Source organism: Sinohyriopsis cumingii, chromosome 10 (genome assembly GCF_028554795.1).
Source record: "Sinohyriopsis cumingii isolate HCF-2022 chromosome 10, ASM2855479v2, whole genome shotgun sequence".
Lineage (NCBI taxonomy): Eukaryota > Metazoa > Mollusca > Bivalvia > Unionida > Unionidae > Sinohyriopsis > Sinohyriopsis cumingii.
This window is the reverse complement of record NC_142970.1, coordinates 44,792,120-44,815,790: the sequence shown is the minus strand read 5'-3', so window position 1 is coordinate 44,815,790 and position 23,671 is coordinate 44,792,120. Positions and strand designations below refer to the sequence as shown.

The window sequence follows — 23,671 nt, the reverse complement described above, 5'->3', positions numbered from 1 at the left end:
TATATGCGGTGCTTTCGTCCGTATAAGATGTGCATACCTTATATGCGGTGCTTTCGTCTTTCTATGCGCAAACTTTTTTATATGCGGTGCTTTCGTTTTTATATGATGTGGAAACTTATTTATATGATATGCCCTCATCATTATATGATGTGGAAACTTATTTATATGATATGCCCTCATCCTTATATGATGTGGAAACTTATTTATATGATATGCCCTCATCCTTATATGATGTGGAAACTTATTTATATGATATAATGATGTGGAAACTTATTTATATGATATGCCCTCATCATTATATGATGTGGAAACTTATTTATATGATGTACTTTGGTCCTTATATTATGTAGAAATGTCTTGCAAACTTATTTATGACGATGAGCAGAGACGGAACATTCGCAGGCGCGCGAAGGGGCCACACTACTTTCACAAAAGCAATTTGGTCAGGCTCTGTTATCATGACCCTGTCAAATAGACTAGACTACCCACTATTGCTATCTAATCAGTGATCTCCACCAGTTTCTGTAACAAGATACCAAGATAGAACGTCTATGTGCAATCATTCTAGTACAAGAGAGTGAGAGAAAGAGAGATTATAATGAGGAAGGCATTTTGGTACTGATAATAGTTATCGCAAAATATATTCAATGAATAACATTTAACTGCATAACAATCTTTGGTTAAGAAAGGATCCTACCGATATTTTAAATTATATGACTTGGGGCAGACATGACTTCATCGGAAGACCCTTTAAATATTATATAATGTTAAGAATGTTTCATATGCATCAGTGTGGCATTGGGGAAATTAAATCCGAATGTCAAACTTGTAAACCCTATTTCTGACCCAGAGGATGATTTTGTTCCTATCATAAATTGAAGTATGATTCTTTTTCTCATATACTGGTGTAATATTAAATTTTGACCCTCGTTGAATTTTGACACAATCGGGTCATTTTTCAATGGTCGTGATCAAAATTTAAGGTCAAAATCTGACCCTTTTTTAAATGTCCTGTTAAATAACGACCCAAGTGTAGTACTAAATTTTGATCCTCATTGAATTCTGACCCGATTGGGTCATTTTTCAAAGGCTGTGATCGCATCAAAATCAGTACTGAGTAAGAAAGTGACAGCTAAATTTGTTCCTTTAAAAACACCTTTGAAGTTACGTAGTCTGGTTCCCTTCTTAGTATTCTCCCTGCGTTGTACTCTGCTATACTAAGGTCTCACTGGACAGTTTATCTGGTGAATTTTCATCCGACGATGACCAATTACAGAAAAATGAGAATAATTTTACACTGAAGATACAAATAAAAACAAACTAATGATTTTTGTAGAAAGCATACATGTGAGATTTTGACTGCAGTAATCAGGTTAATTCCTGATGCAACTGGTGGTTTTTACACTGAACCAACACTGCCACCAACCCCTAAATTTTACATTCATTTTTGACAAGAAATAGCTATTTTGAATATTTTTCTGTGACAAGGCAGCTAAAAGAATCAGTACGTGCCTTATGCATGAATAAAGTTCACTAGTACTATAACAATTTAGCATACTTTTCATCACCCCTCAACCATCTAGATTTTTAGATATTTACCTCTGTAGCAGACACACATAAATATGTAAGCCAAGTCGACAGCTCATTTGCAGCCCAAGTTACGCATTTGATCTCCAATGCAAATCTAACTGTGACAGGCAGTCACCAACAAGCCAACCTATTTCCAAGCCTAACTCAAAGTAAATCTGAACCACATTATAGATTTAGCTTATGTGTGAATTTATAAATGCTAGGCTTGTGATAATTAGGTTCATGCCTTCTACCTTAAAAATTAGGGGGGTGTCAAAATACGAAACTATCCAGTGAGACCTTAAGAATTCAAATAGCAGTCTGATTAAGGGAAAATCTTCTTATTTTCAAAATTTTGACCAATTCTAAATAAAACGCAACCTTCAGAAGTTTGAAATTCAAAATTGTTTGTTTCCTATGATTTATTGAATTTATCGATGACCAAAAGCTATCAAACAGAGCAACAGCTACGAGACAGCTTCATACTTCATGTATTACTTTCACCTCTGAAACATACAATTTCTTTATATTATGTCAGTTTCGTCATTTTTCATAGCTAATACACCCTGTCTTGTTAGTGCCTGGTGATATCAGAGATATGTGTGAGCACAAATAATACAACTCTTCATGCAATCTGAAATAGTAGTGAATAAAAGATGTAAAAGAAGCCAAGCTGAATTTCTTGTACAATGGCTGCAGAATGTACATGCCAAGTACTTGAAAGACTAATAACAATGCACAGCATATATAAACTGACCAGAACTCTCTCACTGATTTCATGAAGAAGGTCAAATCTATTCTAGAATAGAGAAATCCAAGGTAGACTTAAGGGAGGCAACTCATCAGGTAACATCAAATGTATGGACCAATCTTTGTAAACTGAACCACATCAGTTGGGAAACTTAAACAATGAAATTCTATACCCATATTTATCCCATCTGTTGATAAAACAATATGCATGGATAATGTATTTTAAGAACACTAAGAAGGACACCTCTAAATCATTTTCATACTGGCCGGCACATAATGTTGTTGAAGTTGCTGCTATTTAGAAGTGTGTTTTGCTAGTGATTGTCACCTGCATAGAACTGAATCTAAAGCAAATAGAAAATCATGCAAAGTAAAAAAGGGGAGGAGAAAAAACACAATGTAAAAAAGGGACATCCATTTAATATAACTCACCAAAAACTTAAATGAAACTGGTGCAGATATATTAGTTCCTGTGAAAGCTCCGCAACAATTGGCATGTCTGACTCCCAATAAATTGTTGATGTTGTCCTGCTGTTAGCAATATCACTTCGGCAGGTGTGCTCCCATACACCTTGAGGCCTACGAGAAAATAAAACCCTGAACTTCTTATATACAGGTCATTATAACTTAAATTTCTGTAAATAAGATGAAATATATGTATTGAAACATTACATCATGAGTAGATATGGATGTAAGAGCATTAAATTAAGGCAATCATCATAAAATTAGGAAAATATACTAAGTTTATACTGAAAATGTTGATAAACTGAATAAGTATGTGAAATACTTCAATTAAACCACCTTGCTTGAAACTTATAAGGCTTTTGTTGTTCATTTGGAGAATGGATCGGGAGCAATACCTGGTGGTATTAAAACTGTTGAGTTAAGTCCCTTCTTCTACTATGATTAAGTGCAATCAAATCTATAGAAAGTGTATGTTTGGAATACCTAACTATGCCAGATTCAAGATATGGAGGTAATAAGGATATGATTTATGGCACAGTGAATCACATTTGACAAGAATGAAAAAATGACACTGGTTCTTAAGGTCTCACTGGACAGTTTATCTGGTGAATTTTCATCCGACGATGACCAATTACAGAAAAATGAGAATAATTTTACACTGAAGATACAAATAAAAACAAACTAATGATTTTTGTAGAAAGCATACATGTGAGATTTTGACTGTAGTAATCAGGTTAATTCCTGATGCAACTGGTTGTTTTTATACTGAACCAACACTGCCACCAACCCCTAAATTTTACATTCATTTTTGACAAGAAATAGCTATTTTGAATATTTTTCTGTGACAAGGCAGCTAAAAGAATCAGTATGTGCCTTATGCATGAATAAAGTTCACTAGTACTATAACAATTTAGCATACTTTTCATCACCCCTCAACCATCTAGATTTTTAGATATTTACCTCTGTAGCAGACACACATAAATACATAAGCCAAGTCGACAGCTCATTTGCAGCCCAAGTTACGCATTTGATCTCCAATGCAAATCTAACTGTGACAGGCAGTCACCAACAAGCCAACCTATTTCCAAGCCTAACTCAAAGTAAATCTGAACCACATTATAGATTTAGCTTATGTGTGAATTTATAAATGCTAGGCTTGTGATAATTAGGTTCATGCCTTCTACCTTAAAAATTAGGGGGGTGTCAAAATACGAAACTATCCAGTGAGACCTTAAGAATTCAAATAGCAGTCTGATTAAGGGAAAATCTTCTTATTTTCAAAATTTTGACCAATTCTAAATAAAACGCAACCTTCAGAAGTTTGAAATTCAAAATTGTTTGTTTCCTATGATTTATTGAATTTATCGATGACCAAAAGCTATCAAACAGAGCAACAGCTACGAGACAGCTTCATACTTCATGTATTACTTTCACCTCTGAAACATACAATTTCTTTATATTATGTCAGTTTCGTCATTTTTCATAGCTAATACACCCTGTCTTGTTAGTGCCTGGTGATATCAGAGATATGTGTGAGCACAAATAATACAACTCTTCATGCAATCTGAAATAGTAGTGAATAAAAGATGTAAAAGAAGCCAAGCTGAATTTCTTGTACAATGGCTGCAGAATGTACATGCCAAGTACTTGAAAGACTAATAACGATGCACAGCATATATAAACTGACCAGAACTCTCTCACTGATTTCATGAAGAAGGTCAAATCTATTCTAGAATAGAGAAATCCAAGGTAGACTTAAGGGAGGCAACTCATCAGGTAACATCAAATGTATGGACCAATCTTTGTAAACTGAACCACATCAGTTGGGAAACTTAAACAATGAAATTCTATACCCATATTTATCCCATCTGTTGATAAAACAATATGCATGGATAATGTATTTTAAGAACACTAAGAAGGACACCTCTAAATCATTTTCATACTGGCCGGCACATAATGTTGTTGAAGTTGCTGCTATTTAGAAGTGTGTTTTGCTAGTGATTGTCACCTGCATAGAACTGAATCTAAAGCAAATAGAAAATCATGCAAAGTAAAAAAGGGGAGGAGAAAAAACACAATGTAAAAAAGGGACATCCATTTAATATAACTCACCAAAAACTTAAATGAAACTGGTGCAGATATATTAGTTCCTGTGAAAGCTCCGCAACAATTGGCATGTCTGACTCCCAATAAATTGTTGATGTTGTCCTGCTGTTAGCAATATCACTTCGGCAGGTGTGCTCCCATACACCTTGAGGCCTACGAGAAAATAAAACCCTGAACTTCTTATATACAGGTCATTATAACTTAAATTTCTGTAAATAAGATGAAATATATGTATTGAAACATTACATCATGAGTAGATATGGATGTAAGAGCATTAAATTAAGGCAATCATCATAAAATTAGGAAAATATACTAAGTTTATACTGAAAATGTTGATAAACTGAATAAGTATGTGAAATACTTCAATTAAACCACCTTGCTTGAAACTTATAAGGCTTTTGTTGTTCATTTGGAGAATGGATCGGGAGCAATACCTGGTGGTATTAAAACTGTTGAGTTAAGTCCCTTCTTCTACTATGATTAAGTGCAATCAAATCTATAGGAAGTGTATGTTTGGAATACCTAACTATGTCAGATTCAAGATATGGAGGTAATAAGGATATGATTTATGGCACAGTGAATCACATTTGACAAGAATGAAAAAATGACACTGGTTCTTAAGGTCTCACTGGACAGTTTATCTGGTGAATTTTCATCCGACGATGACCAATTACAGAAAAATGAGAATAATTTTACACTGAAGATATAAATAAAAACAAACTAATGATTTTTGTAGAAAGCATACATGTGAGATTTTGACTGTAGTAATCAGGTTAATTCCTGATGCAACTGGTTGTTTTTATACTGAACCAACACTGCCACCAACCCCTAAATTTTACATTCATTTTTGACAAGAAATAGCTATTTTGAATATTTTTCTGTGACAAGGCAGCTAAAAGAATCAGTATGTGCCTTATGCATGAATAAAGTTCACTAGTACTATAACAATTTAGCATACTTTTCATCACCCCTCAACCATCTAGATTTTTAGATATTTACCTCTGTAGCAGACACACATAAATACATAAGCCAAGTCGACAGCTCATTTGCAGCCCAAGTTACGCATTTGATCTCCAATGCAAATCTAACTGTGACAGGCAGTCACCAACAAGCCAACCTATTTCCAAGCCTAACTCAAAGTAAATCTGAACCACATTATAGATTTAGCTTATGTGTGAATTTATAAATGCTAGGCTTGTGATAATTAGGTTCATGCCTTCTACCTTAAAAATTAGGGAGTGTCAAAATACGAAACTATCCAGTGAGACCTAAGGGGGCATGGTCCAGTTTTTATGTACAAATTTAATGCCGCAATCAGCGACCTAGTATAAGAAATCATAAAAAATCAAATACACAAGTGAGGTCAAAAAGGTCCATATTTTTAGATACGTATATTAAAACAAAGCATAAGAATAGTATTCACTTGACCAGAGAAGTCAATGGCAGTTCACAGCAGAAGAGGTTTATGCACCCCAACCCCTATTTTATACATGCATTTTTCACATCCAAATGCCATTTTTGACAACATGTGGTACCTACGGTGCAAACTTAAGCTCTTTCCCTGGATGAAAATTTTGAAAAACATTGTCTACTAAATAGTTTGATGCAATTCAGAATAGTTGGAATCAGTTCACAATTAATACTTCCAGTTCAGTACCCACGAATGTAGTTCTAGTCTATTTTTAGAACATTTTTTCCTCTCTCATTTTGGTGGTGATAGAAGAGTTTTATTTATGCATTTTTGGTAGGGATTTAAAGGTAACTGTTTATTCTTCATAATATGAGCTCAGGGTGTTGTTGTATGTGTGTATTTCGGCGACAGTGCACAGTGAGTAATAAGGCCTTGGTGATGCTCCGGAAGTGAAATCTGTGTTCTGTTTACATGGTGATGTGTTGACAGTTCAGCATCTAAAAAAAGAGCAGGTCAACCTTTGACGAGAACTTCACCGTGAAGTCATCTTTGAAGGTAGTTTAGATTAGCATATGATTTGTATTGATTGTCACACAGTGGAAAGGTCAGTACTGAGAAACCAATGTAGATAACATATAGTAAAATTAATTGTGTCCTATGTCCTGTCAGGGAAGCATTGATTCAACTTTAAATTGCTATAATATTTTTATTATTAATGATAGACACATGAGATTTTCACACCTTGTGTATATTGACTGTAGCAATCCGAAAATATAATTAAAATTTTAAAAAATTAATTAATTTTTTTTTAAAGTTAATTTTAAAAAATTTAAAAATTAAGAAAAAAAAATTCCCTATAAATTCAAAGAAATGGTATCTGTTGGAGATGACACTCATTATTATTAGCAGCAATGTATTCCTACACCATATTGAAGTTGCAATGGAGGATTTTTTTGAAAGCCTGTCAGCAAAAATTTCATTGAATTCTGTAATAGCACATAATAGTGTTTGTAAAATATGGACAGGAAATGTAACAGCCAATGGATTATATGGCCTATTGTCATATAAGGATCCCACAACAAACACGTGGAAGAAAAAACATGTTCACAGACTGGCACTGATGGTGAAGTTGAGAAGTCTGACTATACCAAAGGAGCTAGATGCATCCCATTTATGCCATAAAAGTCTGTGTGTGAATGTGGATCATCTGGTTCTAGAGTGTCATTCCATTAATAATAATAGACAGTATTGCAAAGGTTATGGTCATTGCATTGGCCATGGTGACTATCCTGACTGCATGTTGATGTTGAAATTGTAATATGGAATAAATTCAGGTATCATGATATATCCTTTACACCCACCCACATCCATATCAATGTATGTCTGGCATGGAAGGAAGGAAGGAAGGATGGATGAATGGATGGATGTATGTATGTGTTGAGTAACAAGGAGAAAGGAAAGAGTGTGGTCTTTATTTTAGTAGACCATGCTGGTATGACAGTGCTTTCTTAAATACATTCCTTCCTTCCTTCCTTCTTTCCTTCCTTTTATTCATTCATTCATTCATTCATTCATTCATTCATTCAGCTAGTCTAGTAAGTCATGTCTTGTCATGTCATGTTATTTTAATTTTGATTTTTTTAATCTTTATTTATTTTGCTTTTTAATTTCTTTATTTGTGTCTTCATATTCAGAGAAAACTGTTTCGACCTCTCCATAGGTCTCATCAGGTGGTAGTAAGTAACACAACTGCACATAACATGCGTTGTGTTACCTACGGATTTCCCCACTACAGTTTTCCCTTCTGTACAATGTGTTATTCATGGTGTATTTGAGCGCTTTCATTTTGCACATGGAATTAAGATAACTTTTTCTGTCTGCAGTGTCCATTGGCTCCTGCTAAACCTTTGCATAGGAGTGATCGCCCTTGGTATCTAGCAGTCCTTTGCAGTAGTCAGACTTCCTATTGCCTTGCTGTGTCCTGTACCTCAGATGGGCCTGTATCATATTTCCTCGTCTTGCTAGAATACGTTTCCTTGTTTTGGGATGCTTTTGATACAACTGATGGTAAGTGCAGTCTTTATCCATTGTCTCCAGTGATCTCAGAGTCCTTGTTGAAAGTTTACCTCCCAAGTGTGTTACTTTTTTTTTCAGTGATGATCCCAGGCTGTTATTGAGTCTGTGTATTGTTGAATGCACTCTTGCTTCAAAGTTTGTGGAATAGTTCACATTCTTAGGTAATGAAACACTGATTGATCTGTTCACTGCCTCACATTTCTGTGTGTTTGTGTTCAGTCGCAATCTTTCTACAACATCACAGGAGAGTTTCATTTTCAGAACTTCTAGCAGGATGTTCTTATCATTTTCTGTCATGTTGAGATGAGTCATTTGATGAGGGCCCAGGTATGCTGATCGCATCCACCAGCTGTTAGTACTTCCTCCCCCACAGACCTTTGAATACTGCCGGCATTTGGAGCAGTCCCCTGAATAACAGCGCAGAGTGGCATCCAATACTTGGGGAAGTTGACATTTAATTTTTTTAACATCACCACTATTGTCCTCCATCATTTGTTTGAAGATTAAACCGCAACGTGCTTTAATGTCTTGGCTGAAAATTTTCTGTTTGAGCCTTTTTCCTTCTCTTGTTCTTATTCCTGGAAACATGTTTTCACTAAATATTGCAGAATTACACCGTTTGAACTGTAAACGACCCAAATGGATGGGATCCGACAGTCTTTCTACTTTCCACATTGGATGCAGAATGGTATAAGCATTTTGGAAGCCAGCAGCAGCCTGTGCATCTCCATCTGTTGTTGCATGTCTGATGAGAATCTCTTGCAGAACAAATTTTTGTCCCATTTCTCTTGCCATTTCATACTCTGAATGTGGTGCAACTGGTGACAGATTTGCTGTGCAGTCAACATGGCCTCCTGGACATTTCACATCAAAACCTTTTCCCTTCAGCCATGCTCCAGTCCAACACAGCTTGTTTTCTATTGTAGTTCCCACAATGTATCGCTTCTCTGTAACAGTTTCGCAGGCAATTCCAACAGCTTGTGATGAACTTTGACCAGGTTTCTTTTCATGTCCAAAGCTAATGGCATTGTATCTCGCATCAAAAGCAACATTTATTTGCTCAGGATGCTGAACACCACGCATAACATTAACTTGTCTGACTAGTTTCAGCTTCTCTGTCATGTCCATTTCATTCATCTCCACAGTTGCTTTGCCTACAAGGTTGGAGGCCCTTTGCATAGATGTTCTGCTAGGTGGCGGAATGTCAGTGGCTGCAAGCAAGTATCTAGCCCTGGTGTTGCCCATTGGTGTATCTTGTAATCCAGCTTGAAACATCATATTTACAGCAGCAGGATTTGGCCCAGGTTTATTTGTTTTTATCTCATCATACAACTTATACTCTGGTGACTTAAAGCTGCAGTTTTTACACATCATAGTATGCTTCCAAGCAAGTCCCCATTTTATTTCATTAGCAATTTGGAACTCTGGTCTACCACATATGTTGACTTGATTGCCATGGCGATGAATGATATCATTCCACATTTCAACATTTTTTTTCATACAGATCATACGTGTCCCATCATGCTCATTCAAATTTGTCTCTTTCAGGTCCAGTTTTGCTTTGGATGATGGTTGTAGAATGTTTGCAGTCCCAGGTGTGCCATTACAGTCTGGTGCCTGAACTGACTTGAGACCCCCATTTGTCGGCTTTGTCACTGCTGTGACAGAGAACTTGTCTGCATCCATTCTTCTTGTCACTGGAACAGATGCAGCACTGGAACTTGGTAGAGTATTATCAGTCAGATATGTGACTCCTTTGTTATGTGGAATATATCCAGGTTTAAAAAAAGTTGTCTTCCTCTTCTTGTACCCTTTCATGGTTTCAGTTACGATAACTGCATGTAAAATACAAGAATCATCCTCTCTCTCTCACTTATATAGTTAGGAGAAGGCATGCTAGCTTGGTTTCAGAGAACTTCACCAACTCTTCAATACTACTGGAAGCCTGACATCGGAAGACTCCTCCCCTTCATGGGTGAAAATGATGTCATGTACTTGGTTAGACCTAGCTTGCGTATTTAGATGCTACCAGATTTCAGGTGTTACCTTTCATTGACAAGCTTTGGTTTAATTGCTTCACACCTGATAAGGAAAACCATTGATGTTTATGACAAAGGATTGGAGAGACTTTGCCATAGAACAAAATTTGTCAACTTCAGGTTTTAAAATTTCATTAAAATTTAAGTTAAATTTAAATTTTCATATCAAAATATGTATGATTTTTTAAAATTGAATTTTCTAAGAAAGTTAAACAGTCTAGTTTAATTTCTAGTAATTTCCAGATTGGTGTTAGAACTAAAAACTAATTACAGTTTATTTGAAGTGTTTATCTTGATTAGCAAAATCACAATTAAACTTTAAGTTTTGTGCATTTTTGAAATTCGGCCATTTGGAATTGAGTTGTGTCTGTGTTACAGTGGTGTCAGCTAAAAGCCTGTATCTGTCCTATTCATGGATGAAAGTCCTTAAAACTTTGCAGCAGCATTTAAGAGACATTGATTTGATCATGGATGGAAGTTTTATCCATGGAGGTGAAATTGTCTAACCCTGTCAGGGAAGCATTGATTCAACTTTAAATTGCTATAATATTTTTATTATTAATGATAGACACATGAGATTTTCACACCTTGTGTATATTGACTGTAGCAATCCGAAAATATAATTAAAATTTTAAAAAATTAATTAATTTTTTTTTAAAGTTAATTTTAAAAAATTTAAAAATTAAGAAAAAAAAATTCCCTATAAATTCAAAGAAATGGTATCTGTTGGAGATGACACTCATTATTATTAGCAGCAATGTATTCCTACACCATATTGAAGTTGCAATGGAGGATTTTTTTGAAAGCCTGTCAGCAAAAATTTCATTGAATTCTGTAATAGCACATAATAGTGTTTGTAAAATATGGACAGGAAATGTAACAGCCAATGGATTATATGGCCTATTGTCATATAAGGATCCCACAACAAACACGTGGAAGAAAAAACATGTTCACAGACTGGCACTGATGGTGAAGTTGAGAAGTCTGACTATACCAAAGGAGCTAGATGCATCCCATTTATGCCATAAAAGTCTGTGTGTGAATGTGGATCATCTGGTTCTAGAGTGTCATTCCATTAATAATAATAGACAGTATTGCAAAGGTTATGGTCATTGCATTGGCCATGGTGACTATCCTGACTGCATGTTGATGTTGAAATTGTAATATGGAATAAATTCAGGTATCATGATATATCCTTTACACCCACCCACATCCATATCAATGTATGTCTGGCATGGAAGGAAGGAAGGAAGGATGGATGAATGGATGGATGTATGTATGTGTTGAGTAACAAGGAGAAAGGAAAGAGTGTGGTCTTTATTTTAGTAGACCATGCTGGTATGACAGTGCTTTCTTAAATACATTCCTTCCTTCCTTCCTTCTTTCCTTCCTTTTATTCATTCATTCATTCATTCATTCATTCATTCAGCTAGTCTAGTAAGTCATGTCTTGTCATGTCATGTTATTTTAATTTTGATTTTTTTAATCTTTATTTATTTTGCTTTTTAATTTCTTTATTTGTGTCTTCATATTCAGAGAAAACTGTTTCGACCTCTCCATAGGTCTCATCAGGTGGTAGTAAGTAACACAACTGCACATAACATGCGTTGTGTTACCTACGGATTTCCCCACTACAGTTTTCCCTTCTGTACAATGTGTTATTCATGGTGTATTTGAGCGCTTTCATTTTGCACATGGAATTAAGATAACTTTTTCTGTCTGCAGTGTCCATTGGCTCCTGCTAAACCTTTGCATAGGAGTGATCGCCCTTGGTATCTAGCAGTCCTTTGCAGTAGTCAGACTTCCTATTGCCTTGCTGTGTCCTGTACCTCAGATGGGCCTGTATCATATTTCCTCGTCTTGCTAGAATACGTTTCCTTGTTTTGGGATGCTTTTGATACAACTGATGGTAAGTGCAGTCTTTATCCATTGTCTCCAGTGATCTCAGAGTCCTTGTTGAAAGTTTACCTCCCAAGTGTGTTACTTTTTTTTTCAGTGATGATCCCAGGCTGTTATTGAGTCTGTGTATTGTTGAATGCACTCTTGCTTCAAAGTTTGTGGAATAGTTCACATTCTTAGGTAATGAAACACTGATTGATCTGTTCACTGCCTCACATTTCTGTGTGTTTGTGTTCAGTCGCAATCTTTCTACAACATCACAGGAGAGTTTCATTTTCAGAACTTCTAGCAGGATGTTCTTATCATTTTCTGTCATGTTGAGATGAGTCATTTGATGAGGGCCCAGGTATGCTGATCGCATCCACCAGCTGTTAGTACTTCCTCCCCCACAGACCTTTGAATACTGCCGGCATTTGGAGCAGTCCCCTGAATAACAGCGCAGAGTGGCATCCAATACTTGGGGAAGTTGACATTTAATTTTTTTAACATCACCACTATTGTCCTCCATCATTTGTTTGAAGATTAAACCGCAACGTGCTTTAATGTCTTGGCTGAAAATTTTCTGTTTGAGCCTTTTTCCTTCTCTTGTTCTTATTCCTGGAAACATGTTTTCACTAAATATTGCAGAATTACACCGTTTGAACTGTAAACGACCCAAATGGATGGGATCCGACAGTCTTTCTACTTTCCACATTGGATGCAGAATGGTATAAGCATTTTGGAAGCCAGCAGCAGCCTGTGCATCTCCATCTGTTGTTGCATGTCTGATGAGAATCTCTTGCAGAACAAATTTTTGTCCCATTTCTCTTGCCATTTCATACTCTGAATGTGGTGCAACTGGTGACAGATTTGCTGTGCAGTCAACATGGCCTCCTGGACATTTCACATCAAAACCTTTTCCCTTCAGCCATGCTCCAGTCCAACACAGCTTGTTTTCTATTGTAGTTCCCACAATGTATCGCTTCTCTGTAACAGTTTCGCAGGCAATTCCAACAGCTTGTGATGAACTTTGACCAGGTTTCTTTTCATGTCCAAAGCTAATGGCATTGTATCTCGCATCAAAAGCAACATTTATTTGCTCAGGATGCTGAACACCACGCATAACATTAACTTGTCTGACTAGTTTCAGCTTCTCTGTCATGTCCATTTCATTCATCTCCACAGTTGCTTTGCCTACAAGGTTGGAGGCCCTTTGCATAGATGTTCTGCTAGGTGGCGGAATGTCAGTGGCTGCAAGCAAGTATCTAGCCCTGGTGTTGCCCATTGGTGTATCTTGTAATCCAGCTTGAAACATCATATTTACAGCAGCAGGATTTGGCCCAGGTTTATTTGTTTTTATCTCATCATACAACTTATACTCTGGTGACTTAAAGCTGCAGTTTTTACACATCATAGTATGCTTCCAAGCAAGTCCCCATTTTATTTCATTAGCAATTTGGAACTCTGGTCTACCACATATGTTGACTTGATTGCCATGGCGATGAATGATATCATTCCACATTTCAACATTTTTTTTCATACAGATCATACGTGTCCCATCATGCTCATTCAAATTTGTCTCTTTCAGGTCCAGTTTTGCTTTGGATGATGGTTGTAGAATGTTTGCAGTCCCAGGTGTGCCATTACAGTCTGGTGCCTGAACTGACTTGAGACCCCCATTTGTCGGCTTTGTCACTGCTGTGACAGAGAACTTGTCTGCATCCATTCTTCTTGTCACTGGAACAGATGCAGCACTGGAACTTGGTAGAGTATTATCAGTCAGATATGTGACTCCTTTGTTATGTGGAATATATCCAGGTTTAAAAAAAGTTGTCTTCCTCTTCTTGTACCCTTTCATGGTTTCAGTTACGATAACTGCATGTAAAATACAAGAATCATCCTCTCTCTCTCACTTATATAGTTAGGAGAAGGCATGCTAGCTTGGTTTCAGAGAACTTCACCAACTCTTCAATACTACTGGAAGCCTGACATCGGAAGACTCCTCCCCTTCATGGGTGAAAATGATGTCATGTACTTGGTTAGACCTAGCTTGCGTATTTAGATGCTACCAGATTTCAGGTGTTACCTTTCACTGACAAGCTTTGGTTTAATTGCTTCACACCTGATAAGGAAAACCATTGATGTTTATGACAAAGGATTGGAGAGACCTTGCCATAGAACAAAATTTGTCAACTTCAGGTTTTAAAATTTCATTAAAATTTAAGTTAAATTTAAATTTTCATATCAAAATATGTATGATTTTTTAAAATTGAATTTTCTAAGAAAGTTAAACAGTCTAGTTTAATTTCTAGTAATTTCCAGATTGGTGTTAGAACTAAAAACTAATTACAGTTTATTTGAAGTGTTTATCTTGATTAGCAAAATCACAATTAAACTTTAAGTTTTGTGCATTTTTGAAATTCGGCCATTTGGAATTGAGTTGTGTCTGTGTTACAGTGGTGTCAGCTAAAAGCCTGTATCTGTCCTATTCATGGATGAAAGTCCTTAAAACTTTGCAGCAGCATTTAAGAGACATTGATTTGATCATGGATGGAAGTTTTATCCATGGAGGTGAAATTGTCTAACCCTGTCAGGAATCAGTTCACAATTAATACTTCCAGTTCAGTACCCACGAATGTAGTTCTAGCCTATTTTTAGAACATTTTTTATTCTCTCATTTTGGTGGTGATAGAAGAGTTTTATTTATGCATTTTTGGTAGGGATTTAAAGGTAACTGTTTATTCTTCATAATATGAGCTCAGGGTGTTGTTGTATGTGTGTATTTCGGCGACAGTGCACAGTGAGTAATAAGGCCTTGGTGATGCTCCGGAAGTGAAATCTGTGTTCTGTTTACATGGTGATGTGTTGACAGTTCAGCATCTAAAAAAAGAGCAGGTCAACCTTTGACGAGAACTTCACCGTGAAGTCATCTTTGAAGGTAGTTTAGATTAGCATATGATTTGTATTGATTGTCACACAGTGGAAAGGTCAGTACTGAGAAACCAATGTAGATAACATATAGTAAAATTAATTGTGTCCTATGTCCTGTCAGGGAAGCATTGATTCAACTTTAAATTGCTATAATATTTTTATTATTAATGATAGACACATGAGATTTTCACACCTTGTGTATATTGACTGTAGCAATCCGAAAATATAATTAAAATTTTAAAAAATTAATTAATTTTTTTTTAAAGTTAATTTTAAAAAATTTAAAAATTAAGAAAAAAAAATTCCCTATAAATTCAAAGAAATGGTATCTGTTGGAGATGACACTCATTATTATTAGCAGCAATGTATTCCTACACCATATTGAAGTTGCAATGGAGGATTTTTTTGAAAGCCTGTCAGCAAAAATTTCATTGAATTCTGTAATAGCACATAATAGTGTTTGTAAAATATGGACAGGAAATGTAACAGCCAATGGATTATATGGCCTATTGTCATATAAGGATCCCACAACAAACACGTGGAAGAAAAAACATGTTCACAGACTGGCACTGATGGTGAAGTTGAGAAGTCTGACTATACCAAAGGAGCTAGATGCATCCCATTTATGCCATAAAAGTCTGTGTGTGAATGTGGATCATCTGGTTCTAGAGTGTCATTCCATTAATAATAATAGACAGTATTGCAAAGGTTATGGTCATTGCATTGGCCATGGTGACTATCCTGACTGCATGTTGATGTTGAAATTGTAATATGGAATAAATTCAGGTATCATGATATATCCTTTACACCCACCCACATCCATATCAATGTATGTCTGGCATGGAAGGAAGGAAGGAAGGATGGATGAATGGATGGATGTATGTATGTGTTGAGTAACAAGGAGAAAGGAAAGAGTGTGGTCTTTATTTTAGTAGACCATGCTGGTATGACAGTGCTTTCTTAAATACATTCCTTCCTTCCTTCCTTCTTTCCTTCCTTTTATTCATTCATTCATTCATTCATTCATTCATTCAGCTAGTCTAGTAAGTCATGTCTTGTCATGTCATGTTATTTTAATTTTGATTTTTTTAATCTTTATTTATTTTGCTTTTTAATTTCTTTATTTGTGTCTTCATATTCAGAGAAAACTGTTTCGACCTCTCCATAGGTCTCATCAGGTGGTAGTAAGTAACACAACTGCACATAACATGCGTTGTGTTACCTACGGATTTCCCCACTACAGTTTTCCCTTCTGTACAATGTGTTATTCATGGTGTATTTGAGCGCTTTCATTTTGCACATGGAATTAAGATAACTTTTTCTGTCTGCAGTGTCCATTGGCTCCTGCTAAACCTTTGCATAGGAGTGATCGCCCTTGGTATCTAGCAGTCCTTTGCAGTAGTCAGACTTCCTATTGCCTTGCTGTGTCCTGTACCTCAGATGGGCCTGTATCATATTTCCTCGTCTTGCTAGAATACGTTTCCTTGTTTTGGGATGCTTTTGATACAACTGATGGTAAGTGCAGTCTTTATCCATTGTCTCCAGTGATCTCAGAGTCCTTGTTGAAAGTTTACCTCCCAAGTGTGTTACTTTTTTTTTCAGTGATGATCCCAGGCTGTTATTGAGTCTGTGTATTGTTGAATGCACTCTTGCTTCAAAGTTTGTGGAATAGTTCACATTCTTAGGTAATGAAACACTGATTGATCTGTTCACTGCCTCACATTTCTGTGTGTTTGTGTTCAGTCGCAATCTTTCTACAACATCACAGGAGAGTTTCATTTTCAGAACTTCTAGCAGGATGTTCTTATCATTTTCTGTCATGTTGAGATGAGTCATTTGATGAGGGCCCAGGTATGCTGATCGCATCCACCAGCTGTTAGTACTTCCTCCCCCACAGACCTTTGAATACTGCCGGCATTTGGAGCAGTCCCCTGAATAACAGCGCAGAGTGGCATCCAATACTTGGGGAAGTTGACATTTAATTTTTTTAACATCACCACTATTGTCCTCCATCATTTGTTTGAAGATTAAACCGCAACGTGCTTTAATGTCTTGGCTGAAAATTTTCTGTTTGAGCCTTTTTCCTTCTCTTGTTCTTATTCCTGGAAACATGTTTTCACTAAATATTGCAGAATTACACCGTTTGAACTGTAAACGACCCAAATGGATGGGATCCGACAGTCTTTCTACTTTCCACATTGGATGCAGAATGGTATAAGCATTTTGGAAGCCAGCAGCAGCCTGTGCATCTCCATCTGTTGTTGCATGTCTGATGAGAATCTCTTGCAGAACAAATTTTTGTCCCATTTCTCTTGCCATTTCATACTCTGAATGTGGTGCAACTGGTGACAGATTTGCTGTGCAGTCAACATGGCCTCCTGGACATTTCACATCAAAACCTTTTCCCTTCAGCCATGCTCCAGTCCAACACAGCTTGTTTTCTATTGTAGTTCCCACAATGTATCGCTTCTCTGTAACAGTTTCGCAGGCAATTCCAACAGCTTGTGATGAACTTTGACCAGGTTTCTTTTCATGTCCAAAGCTAATGGCATTGTATCTCGCATCAAAAGCAACATTTATTTGCTCAGGATGCTGAACACCACGCATAACATTAACTTGTCTGACTAGTTTCAGCTTCTCTGTCATGTCCATTTCATTCATCTCCACAGTTGCTTTGCCTACAAGGTTGGAGGCCCTTTGCATAGATGTTCTGCTAGGTGGCGGAATGTCAGTGGCTGCAAGCAAGTATCTAGCCCTGGTGTTGCCCATTGGTGTATCTTGTAATCCAGCTTGAAACATCATATTTACAGCAGCAGGATTTGGCCCAGGTTTATTTGTTTTTATCTCATCATACAACTTATACTCTGGTGACTTAAAGCTGCAGTTTTTACACATCATAGTATGCTTCCAAGCAAGTCCCCATTTTATTTCATTAGCAATTTGGAACTCTGGTCTACCACATATGTTGACTTGATTGCCATGGCGATGAATGATATCATTCCACATTTCAACATTTTTTTTCATACAGATCATACGTGTCCCATCATGCTCATTCAAATTTGTCTCTTTCAGGTCCAGTTTTGCTTTGGATGATGGTTGTAGAATGTTTGCAGTCCCAGGTGTGCCATTACAGTCTGGTGCCTGAACTGACTTGAGACCCCCATTTGTCGGCTTTGTCACTGCTGTGACAGAGAACTTGTCTGCATCCATTCTTCTTGTCACTGGAACAGATGCAGCACTGGAACTTGGTAGAGTATTATCAGTCAGATATGTGACTCCTTTGTTATGTGGAATATATCCAGGTTTAAAAAAAGTTGTCTTCCTCTTCTTGTACCCTTTCATGGTTTCAGTTACGATAACTGCATGTAAAATACAAGAATCATCCTCTCTCTCTCACTTATATAGTTAGGAGAAGGCATGCTAGCTTGGTTTCAGAGAACTTCACCAACTCTTCAATACTACTGGAAGCCTGACATCGGAAGACTCCTCCCCTTCATGGGTGAAAATGATGTCATGTACTTGGTTAGACCTAGCTTGCGTATTTAGATGCTACCAGATTTCAGGTGTTACCTTTCACTGACAAGCTTTGGTTTAATTGCTTCACACCTGATAAGGAAAACCATTGATGTTTATGACAAAGGATTGGAGAGACTTTGCCATAGAACAAAATTTGTCAACTTCAGGTTTTAAAATTTCATTAAAATTTAAGTTAAATTTAAATTTTCATATCAAAATATGTATGATTTTTTAAAATTGAATTTTCTAAGAAAGTTAAACAGTCTAGTTTAATTTCTAGTAATTTCCAGATTGGTGTTAGAACTAAAAACTAATTACAGTTTATTTGAAGTGTTTATCTTGATTAGCAAAATCACAATTAAACTTTAAGTTTTGTGCATTTTTGAAATTCGGCCATTTGGAATTGAGTTGTGTCTGTGTTACAGTGGTGTCAGCTAAAAGCCTGTATCTGTCCTATTCATGGATGAAAGTCCTTAAAACTTTGCAGCAGCATTTAAGAGACATTGATTTGATCATGGATGGAAGTTTTATCCATGGAGGTGAAATTGTCTAACCCTGTCAGGAATCAGTTCACAATTAATACTTCCAGTTCAGTACCCACGAATGTAGTTCTAGTCTATTTTTAGAACATTTTTTCCTCTCTCATTTTGGTGGTGATAGAAGAGTTTTATTTATGCATTTTTGGTAGGGATTTAAAGGTAACTGTTTATTCTTCATAATATGAGCTCAGGGTGTTGTTGTATGTGTGTATTTCGGCGACAGTGCACAGTGAGTAATAAGGCCTTGGTGATGCTCCGGAAGTGAAATCTGTGTTCTGTTTACATGGTGATGTGTTGACAGTTCAGCATCTAAAAAAAGAGCAGGTCAACCTTTGACGAGAACTTCACCGTGAAGTCATCTTTGAAGGTAGTTTAGATTAGCATATGATTTGTATTGATTGTCACACAGTGGAAAGGTCAGTACTGAGAAACCAATGTAGATAACATATAGTAAAATTAATTGTGTCCTATGTCCTGTCAGGGAAGCATTGATTCAACTTTAAATTGCTATAATATTTTTATTATTAATGATAGACACATGAGATTTTCACACCTTGTGTATATTGACTGTAGCAATCCGAAAATATAATTAAAATTTTAAAAAATTAATTAATTTTTTTTTAAAGTTAATTTTAAAAAATTTAAAAATTAAGAAAAAAAAATTCCCTATAAATTCAAAGAAATGGTATCTGTTGGAGATGACACTCATTATTATTAGCAGCAATGTATTCCTACACCATATTGAAGTTGCAATGGAGGATTTTTTTGAAAGCCTGTCAGCAAAAATTTCATTGAATTCTGTAATAGCACATAATAGTGTTTGTAAAATATGGACAGGAAATGTAACAGCCAATGGATTATATGGCCTATTGTCATATAAGGATCCCACAACAAACACGTGGAAGAAAAAACATGTTCACAGACTGGCACTGATGGTGAAGTTGAGAAGTCTGACTATACCAAAGGAGCTAGATGCATCCCATTTATGCCATAAAAGTCTGTGTGTGAATGTGGATCATCTGGTTCTAGAGTGTCATTCCATTAATAATAATAGACAGTATTGCAAAGGTTATGGTCATTGCATTGGCCATGGTGACTATCCTGACTGCATGTTGATGTTGAAATTGTAATATGGAATAAATTCAGGTATCATGATATATCCTTTACATCCACCCACATCCATATCAATGTATGTCTGGCATGGAAGGAAGGAAGGAAGGATGGATGAATGGATGGATGTATGTATGTGTTGAGTAACAAGGAGAAAGGAAAGAGTGTGGTCTTTATTTTAGTAGACCATGCTGGTATGACAGTGCTTTCTTAAATACATTCCTTCCTTCCTTCCTTCTTTCCTTCCTTTTATTCATTCATTCATTCATTCATTCATTCATTCAGCTAGTCTAGTAAGTCATGTCTTGTCATGTCATGTTATTTTAATTTTGATTTTTTTAATCTTTATTTATTTTGCTTTTTAATTTCTTTATTTGTGTCTTCATATTCAGAGAAAACTGTTTCGACCTCTCCATAGGTCTCATCAGGTGGTAGTAAGTAACACAACTGCACATAACATGCGTTGTGTTACCTACGGATTTCCCCACTACAGTTTTCCCTTCTGTACAATGTGTTATTCATGGTGTATTTGAGCGCTTTCATTTTGCACATGGAATTAAGATAACTTTTTCTGTCTGCAGTGTCCATTGGCTCCTGCTAAACCTTTGCATAGGAGTGATCGCCCTTGGTATCTAGCAGTCCTTTGCAGTAGTCAGACTTCCTATTGCCTTGCTGTGTCCTGTACCTCAGATGGGCCTGTATCATATTTCCTCGTCTTGCTAGAATACGTTTCCTTGTTTTGGGATGCTTTTGATACAACTGATGGTAAGTGCAGTCTTTATCCATTGTCTCCAGTGATCTCAGAGTCCTTGTTGAAAGTTTACCTCCCAAGTGTGTTACTTTTTTTTTCAGTGATGATCCCAGGCTGTTATTGAGTCTGTGTATTGTTGAATGCACTCTTGCTTCAAAGTTTGTGGAATAGTTCACATTCTTAGGTAATGAAACACTGATTGATCTGTTCACTGCCTCACATTTCTGTGTGTTTGTGTTCAGTCGCAATCTTTCTACAACATCACAGGAGAGTTTCATTTTCAGAACTTCTAGCAGGATGTTCTTATCATTTTCTGTCATGTTGAGATGAGTCATTTGATGAGGGCCCAGGTATGCTGATCGCATCCACCAGCTGTTAGTACTTCCTCCCCCACAGACCTTTGAATACTGCCGGCATTTGGAGCAGTCCCCTGAATAACAGCGCAGAGTGGCATCCAATACTTGGGGAAGTTGACATTTAATTTTTTTAACATCACCACTATTGTCCTCCATCATTTGTTTGAAGATTAAACCGCAACGTGCTTTAATGTCTTGGCTGAAAATTTTCTGTTTGAGCCTTTTTCCTTCTCTTGTTCTTATTCCTGGAAACATGTTTTCACTAAATATTGCAGAATTACACCGTTTGAACTGTAAACGACCCAAATGGATGGGATCCGACAGTCTTTCTACTTTCCACATTGGATGCAGAATGGTATAAGCATTTTGGAAGCCAGCAGCAGCCTGTGCATCTCCATCTGTTGTTGCATGTCTGATGAGAATCTCTTGCAGAACAAATTTTTGTCCCATTTCTCTTGCCATTTCATACTCTGAATGTGGTGCAACTGGTGACAGATTTGCTGTGCAGTCAACATGGCCTCCTGGACATTTCACATCAAAACCTTTTCCCTTCAGCCATGCTCCAGTCCAACACAGCTTGTTTTCTATTGTAGTTCCCACAATGTATCGCTTCTCTGTAACAGTTTCGCAGGCAATTCCAACAGCTTGTGATGAACTTTGACCAGGTTTCTTTTCATGTCCAAAGCTAATGGCATTGTATCTCGCATCAAAAGCAACATTTATTTGCTCAGGATGCTGAACACCACGCATAACATTAACTTGTCTGACTAGTTTCAGCTTCTCTGTCATGTCCATTTCATTCATCTCCACAGTTGCTTTGCCTACAAGGTTGGAGGCCCTTTGCATAGATGTTCTGCTAGGTGGCGGAATGTCAGTGGCTGCAAGCAAGTATCTAGCCCTGGTGTTGCCCATTGGTGTATCTTGTAATCCAGCTTGAAACATCATATTTACAGCAGCAGGATTTGGCCCAGGTTTATTTGTTTTTATCTCATCATACAACTTATACTCTGGTGACTTAAAGCTGCAGTTTTTACACATCATAGTATGCTTCCAAGCAAGTCCCCATTTTATTTCATTAGCAATTTGGAACTCTGGTCTACCACATGTGTTGACTTGATTGCCATGGCGATGAATGATATCATTCCACATTTCAACATTTTTTTTCATACAGATCATACGTGTCCCATCATGCTCATTCAAATTTGTCTCTTTCAGGTCCAGTTTTGCTTTGGATGATGGTTGTAGAATGTTTGCAGTCCCAGGTGTGCCATTACAGTCTGGTGCCTGAACTGACTTGAGACCCCCATTTGTCGGCTTTGTCACTGCTGTGACAGAGAACTTGTCTGCATCCATTCTTCTTGTCACTGGAACAGATGCAGCACTGGAACTTGGTAGAGTATTATCAGTCAGATATGTGACTCCTTTGTTATGTGGAATATATCCAGGTTTAAAAAAAGTTGTCTTCCTCTTCTTGTACCCTTTCATGGTTTCAGTTACGATAACTGCATGTAAAATACAAGAATCATCCTCTCTCTCTCACTTATATAGTTAGGAGAAGGCATGCTAGCTTGGTTTCAGAGAACTTCACCAACTCTTCAATACTACTGGAAGCCTGACATCGGAAGACTCCTCCCCTTCATGGGTGAAAATGATGTCATGTACTTGGTTAGACCTAGCTTGCGTATTTAGATGCTACCAGATTTCAGGTGTTACCTTTCACTGACAAGCTTTGGTTTAATTGCTTCACACCTGATAAGGAAAACCATTGATGTTTATGACAAAGGATTGGAGAGACTTTGCCATAGAACAAAATTTGTCAACTTCAGGTTTTAAAATTTCATTAAAATTTAAGTTAAATTTAAATTTTCATATCAAAATATGTATGATTTTTTAAAATTGAATTTTCTAAGAAAGTTAAACAGTCTAGTTTAATTTCTAGTAATTTCCAGATTGGTGTTAGAACTAAAAACTAATTACAGTTTATTTGAAGTGTTTATCTTGATTAGCAAAATCACAATTAAACTTTAAGTTTTGTGCATTTTTGAAATTCGGCCATTTGGAATTGAGTTGTGTCTGTGTTACAGTGGTGTCAGCTAAAAGCCTGTATCTGTCCTATTCATGGATGAAAGTCCTTAAAACTTTGCAGCAGCATTTAAGAGACATTGATTTGATCA

At 36.6% G+C, this 23,671-nt stretch overlaps 1 long non-coding RNA gene across 1 annotated transcript; it reads right to left on the bottom strand.

Annotated features, from left to right (window-relative positions):
• Positions 1–2,721: 2,721 nt before the first annotated feature.
• On the bottom strand, positions 2,722–6,517 carry LOC149789955 (uncharacterized). The gene is made up of 3 exons (XR_016424015.1): positions 6,430–6,517; positions 4,897–5,043; positions 2,722–2,898 (listed from the first exon to the last, which is right to left on the bottom strand). It is a non-coding gene; the product is annotated as an uncharacterized LOC149789955 (long non-coding RNA).
• Positions 6,518–23,671: the final 17,154 nt, after the last annotated feature.